Here is a 14,992-nt window from a genome sequence, read left to right as displayed (position 1 = left end):
CACACACCAGTGTGCAAGTAGACCCACACGGAGAAACACACTGACAATTGGAACTGAATCACTGAATGGTCACAGTTACTGAGGCAGCTACATCACAGAGTGCAGTGGAACCACCCAGAGAAACACACTGACAATTGGAACTGAATCACTGAATGGTCACAGGTAGAGAGACAGCTACACCCCAGAATGCAGTGCTCCCAACCAGAGAAACACACTGACAATTGGAACTGTATCACTGAATGGTCACAGTTACAGAGGCAGCTGCACCCCAGAGTGTAGTGGAACCACCCAGAGAAACAACTGACAATTGGAACTGAATCACTGAATGGTCACAGTTACAGAGGCAGCTACACCCAAGAGTGCAATGGAACTACCCGGAGAAACACCCTGACAACTGGAACTGAATCACTGAATGGTCACAGTTACAGAGGCAGCTACATCCCAGCGTGCAGTGGACCCAACCAAAGAAGCACACTGACAATTGGAACTGAATCACTGAATGATCATAGTTAAAGAGGCAGCTACATCCCAGAGTGCAGTGGAACCACCGAGGGAAACACACTGACAATTGGAACTGAATCACTGAATTGTCACAGATACAGAGGCCGCTACATCCCAGAGTGCAGTGAAACCACCCAGAGAAACACATTGACAATTGGAAGTGAATCACTGAATGGTCACAGTTACAGAGAATGCCACACCCCAGTGTGTATTAGATCCTCCCGGAGAAACACACTGACAACTGGAACTGAATCACTGAGTGGTCACAGATACAAAGACAGCTGCACCCCAGAGTGTAGTGGAACCACCCAGAGACACACACTGACAATTGCAACTGAATCACTGAATGGTCACAGTTACAGAAGCAGCTGCACCCCAGAGTGCAGTGGAACCACCCAGAGAAACACACTGACAATTGGAACTGAATCACTGAATGGTCACAGTTACAGAGGCAGCTACACCCCAGAGTGCAGTGGAATCACCCGGAGAAACACACTGACAACTGGAACTGAATCACTGATTGGTCACAGTTACAGAGGCAGCAACACCCCAGAGTGCAGTGGAACCATCCAGAGACACACACTGACAATTGGAACTGTATCACTGAATGGTCACAGCTACATGGCAGCTACACCCCAGAGTGCCGTGCAACCAGCCAGAGAAACACACTGACAATTGGAACTTAATCACTGAATGGTCACAGTTTCAGAGACAGCGAGACCCCAGAGTGCAGTGTACCCACCCAGAGAAACACACTGACAATTGGAACTGAATCACTGAATGGTCACAGTTACAGAGGCAACTTCATCCCAGAGTGCAGTGGAACCACCCAGAGAAACACACTGACAATTGGAACTGAATCACTGAATGGTCACAGTTACAGAGACAGCTACACCCCAGAGTGCAGTGGACCCACCCAGAGAAACTCAATGACAATTGGAACTGAATCACTGAATGGTCACAGTTACAGAGGCAACTTCATCCCAGAGTGCAGTGGAACCACCCAGAGAAACACACTAACAATTGGAACTGAATCACTGAATGGTGACAGTCACAGGGACAGCTACACCCCAGAGTGCAGTCGAACCACTCAAGAAACACGCTGCAATTGGAACTGAATTAGTGAATGGTCACAGTTACAGAGGCAGCTACACCACACAGTGCAGTGGAACAACCCTTAGAAACACACTGACAATTTGAACTGATTGACTGAACGGTCACAGTTACAGAGTCAGCTACACCGCAAGTGCAGTGGAACCACCCTGAGAAACACGCTGACAATTGGACCTGAATCACTGAATGGTCACAGTTAGAGAGGCAGCTACACCCCAGAGTGCAGTGGACCCACCCAGAGAAACACACTGACAATTGGAACTGAATCACTGAATGGTCACAGTTACAGAGGCAGCTACATCCCAGAGTGCAGTGGACCCACCAGGCGAAACACACTCACAATTGGAACTGAATCACTGAATGGTCACTGTTACAGAGGCAGCTACACCGCAGAGTGCAGTGGAACCACACAGAGTAACACACTGACAATTGGAACTGAATCACTGAATGGTGACAGTCACAGGGACAGCTATACCCCAGAGTGCAGTGGAACACTAAAGAAACATGCTGCAATTGGATCTGAATCACTGAATGGTCACAGTTACAGAGGCAGCTACACCACAAAATGCAGTGGAACAACCCTTAGAAACACACTGACAATTTGAACTGATTGACTGAACGGTCACAGTTACAGAGTCAGCTACACCACAAGTGCAGTGGAACCACCCTGAGTAACACGCTGACAATTAGACCTGAATCATTGAATGTTCACAGCTACAAAGACAGCTATACCACAGAGTGCAGTGGAACCACCCAGAGAAATACACTGGCAATTGGAACTGAATCACTGAATGGTCACAGTTACAGAGGCAGCTGCATCCCAGAGTGCAGTGGAACCAACCAGAGAAACACACTAACAATTGGAACTGAAACACTGAATGGTCACAGTTAGAGAGGCAGCTACACCCCAGAGTGCAGTGGAACCACCCAGAGAAACACACTGACAACTGGAACTGAATCTCTGAATGGTCACAGTAACAGAGGCAGCTACATCCCAGAGTGCAGTGGACCCACACAGCGAAACACACTCACAATTGGAACTGAATCACTGAATGGTCACACTTACAGAGGCAGCTACACCCCAGAGTGCAGTGGACCCACCCAGAGAAACACACTGACAATTGGAACTGAATCACTGAATGGTCACAGTTACAGAGACAGCTACACCCCAGAGTACAGTGGACCCACCCAGAGAAACACACTGACATTTGTAACTGAATCAATGAATGGTCACAGTTACAGAGACAGCTACACCCCAGAGTACAGTGGAACCACCCAGAGAAACACACTAACAATTGGAACTGAATCATTGAATGTTCACAGCTACAAAGACAGCTATACCACAGAGTGCAGTGGAACCACCCTGAGAAATACACTGACAATTGGAACTGAATCACTGAATGGTCACAGTTACCGAGGCTGCTACACCCCACAGTGCAGTGGAACCCACCCTGGGAAACACACTGATAATTGGACCTGAATGACTGAATGGTCACAGTTAGAGAGGCAGCTACACCCCAGAGTGCAGTGGAACCACCCAGAGAAACACACTGACAACTGGAACTGAATCTCTGAATGGTCACAGTAACAGAGGCAGCTACATCCCAGAATGCAGTGGACCCACCCAGTGAAACACACTGACAATTGGAACTGAATCACTGAATAGTCACACTTACAGAGGCAGCTACACCCCAGAGTGCAGTGGACCCACCCAGAGAAACACACTGACAATTGGAACTGAATCACTGAATGGTCACTGTTACAGAGGCAGCCACACCGCAGAGTGCAGTGGAACCACCCAGAGAAACACACTAACAATTGGAACTGAATCACTGAATGGTGACAGTCACAGGGACAGCTACACCCCAGAGTGCAGTGGAACCACTCAAGAAACACGCTGCAATTGGAACTGAATTAGTGAATGGTCACAGTTACAGAGGCTGCTACACCACACAGTGCATTGGAATAACCCTTAGAAACACACTGACAATTGGAACTGATTGACTGAACGGTCATAGTTACAGAGTCAGCTACACCACAAGTGCAGTGGAACCACTCTGAGAAACACGCTGACAATTGGAACTGATTGACTGAATGGTAACTTTTACAGAGTCAGCTACACCCCAGAGTGCAGTGGAACCACACAGAGAATCACACTGACAATTGGAACTGAATCACTGAATGGTCACAGTTAGAGAGGCAGCTGCACCCAGACTGCAGTGTAAACACCCAAGAAACACAATGACAATTGGAACTGAATCACTGAATGGTCACAGTTACAGAGGCAGCTACACCCCACAGTGCAGTGGAACCATCCAGAGAAACACACTGATAATTGGAACTGATTGACTGAATGGTAACTTTTACAGAGTCAGCTATACCCCAGAGTGCAGTGGAACCACCCAGAGAATCACACTGACAATTGGAACTGAATCACTGAATGGTCACAGTTCCCGAGGCAGCTACATCCCAGAGTGCAGTGGGACCACCAAGAGAAACACTATGACAATTGGAACTGAATCACTGAATGGTCACAGTTTTAAAGACAGCTACACCCCAGAGTGCAGTGGGCCCACCCATATAAACACACTAACAATTGGAACTGAATCACTGAATGGTCACAGTTCCAGAGGCAGCTGCACCCCAGAGTGCAGTGGAACCACCCAGAGAACTACACTGACAATTGGAACTGAATCACTGAATGGTCACAGTTACAGAGACAGCTGCATCCCAGAGTGCAGTGGAACCATCCAGAGTAACACACTGACAATTGGAATTGAATCACTGAATGGTCACAGTTACAGAGGCAGCTGCACACCAGAGTTCAGTGGAACCACCAAGTGAAACACACTCACAATTGGAACGGAATCACTGAATGGTCACAGTTACAAAGACAGCTACACCCCAGAGTGCAGTGGACCCACCCAGATAAACACACTGACAATTGGAACTGAATCACTGAATGATCACAGTTCTAGAGACAGCTGCACCCCAGAGTGCAGTGGAACCACCCAGAGAAACACACTGGCATTTGGAACTGTATCACTGAATGGTCAAAGTTACAGAGGATGCTGCACCCCAGAGTGCAGTGGAACCATCCAAGAAACACACTGACAATTGGAACTAAATCACTGAATAGTCACAGTTACAGAGGCAGCTACAGCCTACAGTGCAGTGGAACCACCCAGAGAAACACACTGACAATTGGAACTGATTGACTGAATGGTCACAGTTACAGAGGCAGCTGCAGCTCAGAGTCCAGTGGAAGCACCCAGAGAAACACACTGGCAATTGGAACTGAATCACTGAATCGTCACAGTTACAGAGGCAGCTATACCGCAGAGTGCAATGTACCCACCCAGAGAAACACACTGACAATTGGAACTGAATCACTGAATGGACACAGTTACAGAGTCAGCTACATCCAAGAGTGCAGTGGAACTACCCAGTGAAACACACTGACAATTGGAACTGAATCACTGAATGGTCACAGTTACAGAGGCAGCTGCACCCCAGAGTGCAGTGGAACCACCCAGAGAAACACACTGACAATTGGAACTGAATCACTGAATGGTTAGAGTTACAGAGGCAGCTGCACTCCAGAGTGCAGTGGAACCAACCAGAGAAACACACGGACAATTGGAACTGAATCACTGAATGGTCACAGTTACAGAGACAGCTATACCCCAGAGTGCACTGTACCCACCCAGAGAAACACACTGACAATTGGAACTGAATCACTGAATGGACACAGTTACAGAGTCAGCTACACCCAAGAGTGCAGTTGAACTACCCAGAGAAACACAATGACAATTGGAACTGAATCACTGAATGGTCACAGTTACAGAGGCAGCTGCATCCCAGAGTGCAGTGGAACCACCCAGAGAAACACACTGACAATTGGAACTGAATCACTGAATGGTCACAGTTACAGAGGCAGCCACACCCCAGTGTGCAGTAGACCCACCCGGAGAAACACACTGACAATTGGAACTGAATCACTGAATGGTGACAGTTATAGAGACAGCTACACCCCAGACTGCAGTGGTCCCACACAGAGAAACACACTGACAATTGGAACTGTGTCACAGAATGGTCACAGTTACAGAGGCAGCTACACCCCACAGCGCAGTGGAACCACCCAGAGAAACACACTGAAAGTTGGAACTAATTGGATGAATGGTCACAGTTACAAAGGCAGCTACACCCCAGAGTGCAGTGGAACCACCCAGAGAAACACTATGACAATTGGAACTGAATCACTGAATATTCACAGTTTCAAATACAGCTACATCCCAGAGTGCAGTGGAACACACAGAGAAACACACTGACAATTGGAACTGAATCACTGAATGATCACAGTTACAGAGGCAGCTGCACTCCAGAGTTCAGTGGAACCACCCAGTGAAACACACTGGCAATTGGAACTGAATCACTGAATGGTCACAGTTACAGAGGCAGCTATACCCCTGAGTGGAGTGTACCCACCGAGAGAAACACACAGACAATTGGAACTGAATCACTGAATTGACACAGTTAAAGAGTCAGCTACATCCAAGAGTGCAGTGGAACTACCCAGTGAAACACACTGACAATTGGAACTGAATCAATGAATGGTCACAGTTACAGAGGCAGCTGCACCCCAGAGTGCAGTGGAACCACCCAGAGAAATACACTGACAATTGGAACTGAATCACTGATTGGTCACAGTTACAGAGGCAGCTGCATCCCAGAGTGCAATGGAACCACCCAGAGAAACACACTGACAATTGGAACTGAATCACTGAATGGTCACAGTTACAGAGGCAGCTTCATACCAGATTTCAGTGGAACACACAGAGAAACACACTGACAATTCAACTGAATCACTGAATGGTCAGAGTTACAGAGGCAGCTGCACTCCAGAGTTCAGTGGAACCACCCAGTGAAACACACTGGCAATTGGAACTGAATCACTGAATGGTCACAGTTACAGAGGCTGCTATACCCCAGAGTGCAGTGTACCCACCCAGAGAAACACTCTGACAATTGGAACTGAATCACTGAATGGACACAGTTACAGAGTCAGCTACATCCAAGAGTGCAGTGGAACTACCCAGTGAAACACACGGACAATTGGAACTGAATCACTGAATGGTCACTGTTACAGAGACAACTACACCACAGATTGCATTGGAACCCCCCAGAGGAACACACTGGTTTTTGGAACAGAATCACGGAATGGTCACAGTTACAGAGGCAGCTAATCCCCAGAGTGCAGTGGAACCACCCAGAGAAACACACGGACAATTGGAACTGAATCACTGAATGGTGACAGTTACAGAGAATGCCACACCCCAGAATGCAGTGGTCCCACCCAGAGAAACACACTGACAATTGGAACTGTATCACTGAATGGTCACAGTTACAGAGGCAGCTGCACCCCAGAGTGCAGTGGAACCAGCCAAGAAACACACTGACAATTGCAACTGAATCACAGAATGGTCACAGTGACAGAGGCAGCTACACCCCAGAGTGCAGTGGAACCACCCAGAGAAACACTATGACAATTGGAACTGAATCACTGAATATTCACAGTTTCAAATACAGCTACACTCCAGAGTGCAGTGGACCCACCCAGATAAACACACTGACAATTGGAACTGCATCACTGAATGGTCACAGTTACAGTGGCAGCTGCACCCCAGAGTGCAGTGGAACCACCCAGAGAAACACACTGACAATTGGAACTGAATCACTGAATGGTCACAGTTACAGAGGCAGCTACATCCCAGATTGCAGTGGAAAACACAGAGATACACACTGACAATTCAACTGAATCACTGAATGGTCAGAGTTACAGAGGCAGCTGCACTCCAGAGTTCAGTGGAACCACCCAGTGAAACACACTGGCAATTGGAACTGAATCACTGAATGGTCACAGTTACAGAGGCAGCTATACCCCAGAGTGCAGTGTACCCACCCAGAGAAACACACTGACAATTGGAACTGAATCACTGAATGGACACAGTTACAGAGTCAGCTACATCCACGAGTGCAGTGGAACTACCCAGTGAAACACACTGACAATTGGAACTGAATCACTGAATGGACACAGTTACAGTGGCAGCTACACCCCAGAGCGCAGTGGAACCACCCAGAGAAACACACAGACAATTGGAACTGAACCACTGAATGGCCACAGTTACAGAGACAGCTACACCCCAGAGTGCATTGGAACCCCCCAGAGGAACACACTGATTTTTGGAACAGAATCACGGAATGGTCACAGTTACAGAGGCAGCTAATCCCCAGAGTGCAGGGGAACCACCCAGAGAAACACACAGACAATTGGAACTGAATCACTGAATGGTCAAAGTTACAGAGACAGCTACACCCCAGAGTGCATTGGAACCCCCCCAGAGAAACACACTGATTTTTGGAACAGAATCACGGAATGGTCACAGTTACAGAGGCAGCTACTCCCCAGAATGCAGTGGAACCACCCAGAGAAACACACGGACAATTGGAACTGAATCACTGAATGGTCTCAGTTACAGAGACAGCTACACCCCAGAGTGCATTGGAACCCCCCAGAGAAACACACTGATTTTTGGAACAGAATCGCTGAATGGTCACAGTTACAGAGACAGCTACACCCCAGAGTGCATTGGTACCCCCCAGAGAAACACACTGATTTTTGGAACAGAATCACTGAATGGTCACAGTTACAGAGGCAGCTACTCCCCAGAGTGCAGTGGAACCACCCAGAGAAACACACTTACAATTTGAACTGAATCACTGAATGGTCACAGTTACAGAGGAAGCTACATCCCAGGGTGCAGTGGAACCACCCAGAGAAACACACTGACAATTGGAACTGAATCACTGAATGGTCACAGTTACAGAGGCAGCTACATCCCAGGGTGCAGTGGAACCACCCAGAGAAACACACTGACAATTGGAATTGAATCACTGAATGGTCACAGTTACAGAGGCAGCTACATCCCAGAGTGCAGTGGAACCACCCAGAGAAACACACTGACAACTGGATCTGAATCACTGAATGGTCACAGTTACAGAGGCAGGTACACCCCAGAGTGCAGTGGAACCACCCAGAGTAACACACTGACAATTGGAACTGAATCACTGAATGGTCACGTTGGGTGAGGGATATCACTGAAACAATCTGAGATGTAGAGATGGGACTGATGGTGTCTGAGTGGACAGCATCCTTTCTGTTCATGTTAGCTGAACAATGTGATCAACACAGTCCAGTGTTTGGAAAGAGGTAACTCACTCACAAAAAAAAGATTTGCTTTCGCTGAACCAAATCTCGGAATCTGTTTGTTCACATCTTTGAAAAATAAGTTAAACGATGTCACAACCTCAATATCCCTGAGGTAGTTCCACAGGGCATTAATTAAAAGCTTGGAGCATATATAACCTCAGAGTTTTAGACATAGAGATTGCCAACCGCAGGAAGGGACACATCACTTCACAGTGAAAATGCATCTTCAAATTGATAATGTTACGAAAGTATTCTACCCAATCCTGGCAATTGTTGGTGTTCCTGGTAAGTGACTGTCACCATTGAAGTTGTGTAAATCTGTGTGTGAGCGGCTCTCTGATTTTAACTGTGACTGAAAATATGATCCTGATCCCGTGCTCACTGTTATATAGAGACCTGGTCAACGATATAATTGTCAAATGTCTTTAAGCATGTCAATGGTTTGAGTCCCTTTTATCAACTCACAATAAACCTCTGTTTCTAACTCACTGGATCTCTGCCCGGTGAAGTTATTATATGAAGTGGGATCTTGTATAATGTTAGATTGGATCTCAGTGAAGGCAATCTCTCTGAAGGGAGGCTTAGGAGGAGAAATAATTAAATCACACTGAGTGTGAGTATCTGTCAGTGTGGAATTGTACTGACTTTTGGTCACTATCCAGAGTGGAATATCTGACAGCAATGAACAAGGATTACTGGAAGTATCTGTCAGTGTATAATTGTACTGAGTGTGGTTCTCTTACCAGAGAGGAATATCTGATCCAATTGAACAAGGATTACTGGAAGTATCTGTCAGTGTAGAATTGTACTGAGTGTGGGTCACTATCCAGAGTGGAATATCTGATCCAATTGAACAAGGATTACTGGAATTATCTATCTATTACTGGGACTATCTGTCCGTGTGGAATTGTATTGTGTGTGGGTCAGTAACTGGACTGAAATTAGTTGGTTCTATTTTGAAAAGATGCATTTTATTGGGGAGTGGTCGCTCCATTCTGTGGAGTTCTCTCTGTGTGTTTAAACTTTGGAATAGGTTGAAAACAGGAAGAGTCTTGGCTGTGTTTTGAAGATGTTTGCTAATTATTGTATGAAGTGAAATCTCTCTCTCTCTGTTTTCTATTGATCTACTCTAACAGGAACAGATATCAACCATACTCTAATATTTCATAAAACCCACAGCAGTGCAGCATTCCAATAGGTTTTGTGATATTTTCTAATTTCTATTCATCCAGAAATGAACACACATATTTGATCAATTTTTATGGGTGTTTTTAAACTGTGTTTCTGCTTCACACGATTTGTGAATCTATTCACCTGAACCCAGTAACCACTCCAGTCCATTCACACACTTGTTTTCCAAGGAGTAACTGGGGGACTTATTGTTCTGAACAAAATGCAGCAGCGGATATTGATCTGTCGGAACATTAATGTCCCCTTGAAATACCCACTTTGCAAATTCATAATTAGAAATTAATGTGTGCCTTTAATTAGTTGTATTCTGCCTCTGTATTCACTATCACTCTCAATTTGATTTTGTCTGTAAATTGTGTAATTATCATTCTGCTTCTCGATCCCATACTGTTGATGGGAATGGTGAGTGATCCCAGTGCTGATCCTTGTGGAACACCACTTCCCACATTCCACCAACCAGCCTAAATCCCTTTAACCTCTCCCTGTTTTCGGTGTGTGTCGCCAGCATGTGTCCATTCTGCTGCTGTGTCCCCTAACTCCACTGGCTCTGAGATTACTCATCAGTCTGTTATGTCGGATCTTACTGACGGCCTTTAGAAAATCAAATTGTTTAACATCTATCAGACTACTCAGATCTATTATTTCTGGTAGTTATTGAAATAATTGGATGAAATGTGTCAGGAAGAATGTTGACTTTGGAATATGTGCCGACTATTTAGTATACTCTGTGTTACTGGATTTCTTTTCACTCATGCTTCTAAATCCATTTTTCCAACTGTTGACATTGTGACTGGAAGATTTTATTATATTCTGTTCTAAATTCAAGAATAACAGAGGCCGACTTCTGCTTTTCAATTCTTTGGTAATTATTCTGATGGTGATCAGTGAATAGATAATATTGTCTCTGCTGTTGCTCACTGTCTATTTTATGAAATTTTGTTGTTGCAATCCATCCGCCTCCAGTAATCTCCCTCTACCTGGACCCCACCCTCTGGCCTCCTATCAGCTCTTGATCTTTTCATTGAGATCTGTTAGTGCGACATCGACCGTCTCAATTTCCCTGTGCCTCTCACCAACACTATCCTGACTCACTCTAAACTTGCTCGAATCCTCTCACGAATATCCAACCCTGGCCTGGTGATCTAAGCTGCTCACAAGGGTGGTGCCATTATTGTCTGGTGTACTGACCTCTTCCTCACAGAGGCTGCCCGTCAACTCTCAGGCCCATCCTGGTACCTCCCCCTGGACCAGCAGCACACCACCAAACATCATGATATTGTTTCCAAGACTTTCACTGACCTCGTTGACTCTGGATATCTTCTGTCCACAGCCTCGGACATAATAGTCCCACAATCCCACACATCCTGCATCAACCTCCCGCGTCTACCTCCTTCCCAAAATCCACAAACAGGAAAGTCCCAGTGCACACATTATTTCGGCCTGTTCCAGCCAAGATCATTTCTTCCTATCTTGATTCCATCCGCTTTACCCTGTTCTGCCCCGTCCCAAAGACATTGGTGTCACAGTGAAACAGTCGGTTGCACGGCTGCCTCACAGAACCAGAGTCCCCGGGTCAATTCCCACCTTGGGTGACTGTCTGTGTGGAGACTGCACTTTTTCTCCGTGTCTGTGTGGGTTTCCACCGGGTGCTTCGGTTTCCTCCCACAGTCCAAAGATGTGCAGGTTAGGTGGATTGGCCATGCTAAATTACTCCGTAGTGTCTAAAAAGATGCGTAGGTTAGATTAACGGGTTAATGCGATAGGCAGGGTAGGGATCTTGGTTGAGGAACTCTTTCAGAGGTTTGGTACAGACTTAATGGGCCGAATGACCTCCTTCTGCACTGTGGGGATTCTATGATTCCTGATTGCTCTGGTGCATTTCCCCGGCCCTAACCGCCTAATCTTCACAATGGATGTCCAATCCCTCTGCACCTCTGTTCCCCAACACAAGGATTGTGTACAGATCCTCATACCCTGCTTGCTGTAAAGACTGCATTTCATTCTCCCACTTTCTCCGCCTGCATCGCCTCTGTTCTGTTGATGAAGTATTTGAAAATACTCCGTCTGGCATGTCTGTCTTTTCCTTAACCGGGCTGCCCCCACCACCTTCCTTTGTTAACAGGCCTCGCAATCGTGTTCAATGCATTTCTCACACCTCTGTCCTCACGCATCCCCCTCCCTCCCGAAAACATGATAGGGTTCCCCTCCTCACTTTCCACACCATCAGCCTCCCCATTGAAAGGAAAATCTTCCTCCATTTCTGCCAACTCCAGCATGATGTCGCCACCAAACACATCTTCACCTCTCTCCACCCACCCCCCTCAATTTCTGCATTCCTCAGGTACCGCTCCCTCCCCCTTGTCCACTTCCCCCTCACACCCCACATCCCTTTCCCTTCCCCCAGCACCTTCCCCTGCAATCACAGACGGTGCAACAACTGTCCCTTTATCTCCTCCCGTCTCCCGGTTCTCAGCAGCAAACTCTCCTTTCTGGGGAAGCAGCGTTTCATTTCTGTGCCTTCAATTTATTCTACTGTATTCGCTGCTGCCAATACCGTCTCCTCTACATTGGGGAGACTAAACGCAGACTGGGAGACTGCTTTGTGGAACACCTTCACTCAGCTCACAGCATGGCCCCAGCCTTCCTGTTGCGGGCCATGTTAACTCAGCACCTTGCTCTCAGGCCCACATGTTTGTCCTTGGCCTGCGGCAATAATGCAGTGAAGCCCAACGCAAGCTGGAGGTGTAACATCTCATCTTCCAATTAGGATGTTACATCCCGCAGGACGTAACTTTAATTTCAACAACTTTATTCTAGGAACTTTCTCCTCCATCTTAACGCTCTTGTTTTGGAATTTTCCTACTTTTTTGTCGAATGCAATGAGTCCGAATCTGGAGAGAGTTCCGGCCAAGTTTAACCAGGGGAATGTTCAATGCCGGAGCGGGAATATTCCTGAGAAAAGCTTGGCAGGGATTGTTTTCAAACAGGGAGAGGATGGATTCTTGGGTACAGTGATGTTGGGATGTTCGAGACATGACAATCGGGGATTCTTGGGAGCGGGCGCTTTACGAATGACTAAACCTGGGAGGAGTGATCCCTCGGAATGTTCTGGAGACTGGACAGACTATTCTGGAAAGGCTGGGCTGCACGGTAGCACAGTGGTTGGCACAGTTGATTCACAGCTCCAGGGTCCCAGGTTCGATTCCCAGCTTTGGTCACTGTCTGTGCAGAGTCAGCACTTTTCCATACGTGTGTGCGTGGGTTTCCTCCGGGTGCTCCGTTTTCCTCCCACAGTCCAAAGATTAGCAGGTTAGGTGGATTGGCCATGATAAATTGTGTTTAGTTTCCAAACAATTTAGATGGGGTCGCTGGGTTATGGGGATGGGGTGGGCTTAACTGGTTTTCTCTTTCCAAGGGCCGGTGCAGACTCAATGAGCCAAATGGCCTCCTTTTTCACTGTACATTCTCTATTTCTATTCCTCCCATGATTATGAAGTGGGATGGTCCTGCGTTTGTTTTATTTTTTCCATTGATCGTGGAGTATTCAAATAAACCACGAGTGGCGTCCAACTCCATCAGAAATCCAGTCCAGGGAACGGTCCAATCCGGGGTGTGGTCCAATAATTGAGCTAGGATGACAATCTCAGGTATGTTTGTATCCGGTTTGGGAAACCTGGCCGGCCTGAGTGAATCCTGTAAATCAGACTAAATGAGGAATGCAACCTCCCGCAAAGGTCTCTGAATTATAAACATTTGTCTACCACTGCCATCAAACTGACAGGGCTGCAATTCACACTTTCCCCCAATTCCCCATCTTTAACACTGGAGTTACATTTCCTACTTCCCTCTCTGCAATGTTAATCTCTGTGCCCACTCCTCTCCCAACACCGCCACCCACCCACTGCCCACTATATTGATGCTGAAATTGTGTCCTGGTTCAGACAGGGTGATTCATTATCCAGTAATTTCTCGCGTCTCTCCTTTCTCTCTCTGACAGTTAATTTACTGGGAATTGTGATTCTGTGTCGGGGGAAGTGTGGCCTCTCTACCTGCACCACTCGCTACCTGGTGGCCATGGCAACGGCGGATCTGCTCTTTATTATCACTAAAATCATACTGAACAGGATCAATTATTATTATTTCTCCCGGAGTTTCCTGTACCTCACCCCTGTGTGCCGTGTTAATTCTGTCCTGATCGCTGCAGCCAGGGACTGTTCTGTCTGGTTCACCCTCACTTTCTCCTTTGATCGATTTGTGGCCATTCGCTGCCAGAAACTGAAAACTAAATATTGCACCGGGAAAACAGCGGCTGTGATTCTGTCCACAACCTGCCTCCTGCTCTGTGTGAAAAACATCCCCTGGTACTTTGCATCGGAACCTAGGGGGATAATCGACAATGTCCAGTGGGGCTGTGTCACAAAGAGCAGCGTCGTCACTGACCCGGGATGGGGTGGATATAACTGGTTTTCTAGGGTTTTAACCCCATTGATCCCGTTCTTCTCAATCCTGTTGACCAACGCTCTGACAGTCAGACACATTTTACTCAGCAGTCGGGTCCGGAAGACACTGAGGGCTCAGAGTCAGGGAGACAATCGCACCGACCCAGAGATGGAGAGCAGAAGGAAGTCAATGATTTTACTCTTCAGCATCTCTGGAACTTTCATCCTCCTCTGGACGGTGACTGTTATTAAATTTTTCTATTTGGATTTGAGTGGAGTATATATTATCACCTTTCCTCAATATAATTTACAACAAGTCGGATGGATGCTGATGGATTTAAATTGCTGCACAAACACATTTATTTATGTGGTGACTCAGTCCAGGTTCAGGGAGCAGATCAAGATCGCTGTGAAATATCCGGTTACATCAATTATTAAATTAATGAGAAAATAAAACTGACTGAGAGCCTCTCAGCCA

Source organism: Scyliorhinus torazame, chromosome 20 (genome assembly GCF_047496885.1).
Source record: "Scyliorhinus torazame isolate Kashiwa2021f chromosome 20, sScyTor2.1, whole genome shotgun sequence".
Taxonomy (NCBI): domain Eukaryota; kingdom Metazoa; phylum Chordata; class Chondrichthyes; order Carcharhiniformes; family Scyliorhinidae; genus Scyliorhinus; species Scyliorhinus torazame.
Note: the sequence above shows the minus strand (reverse complement) of the source record.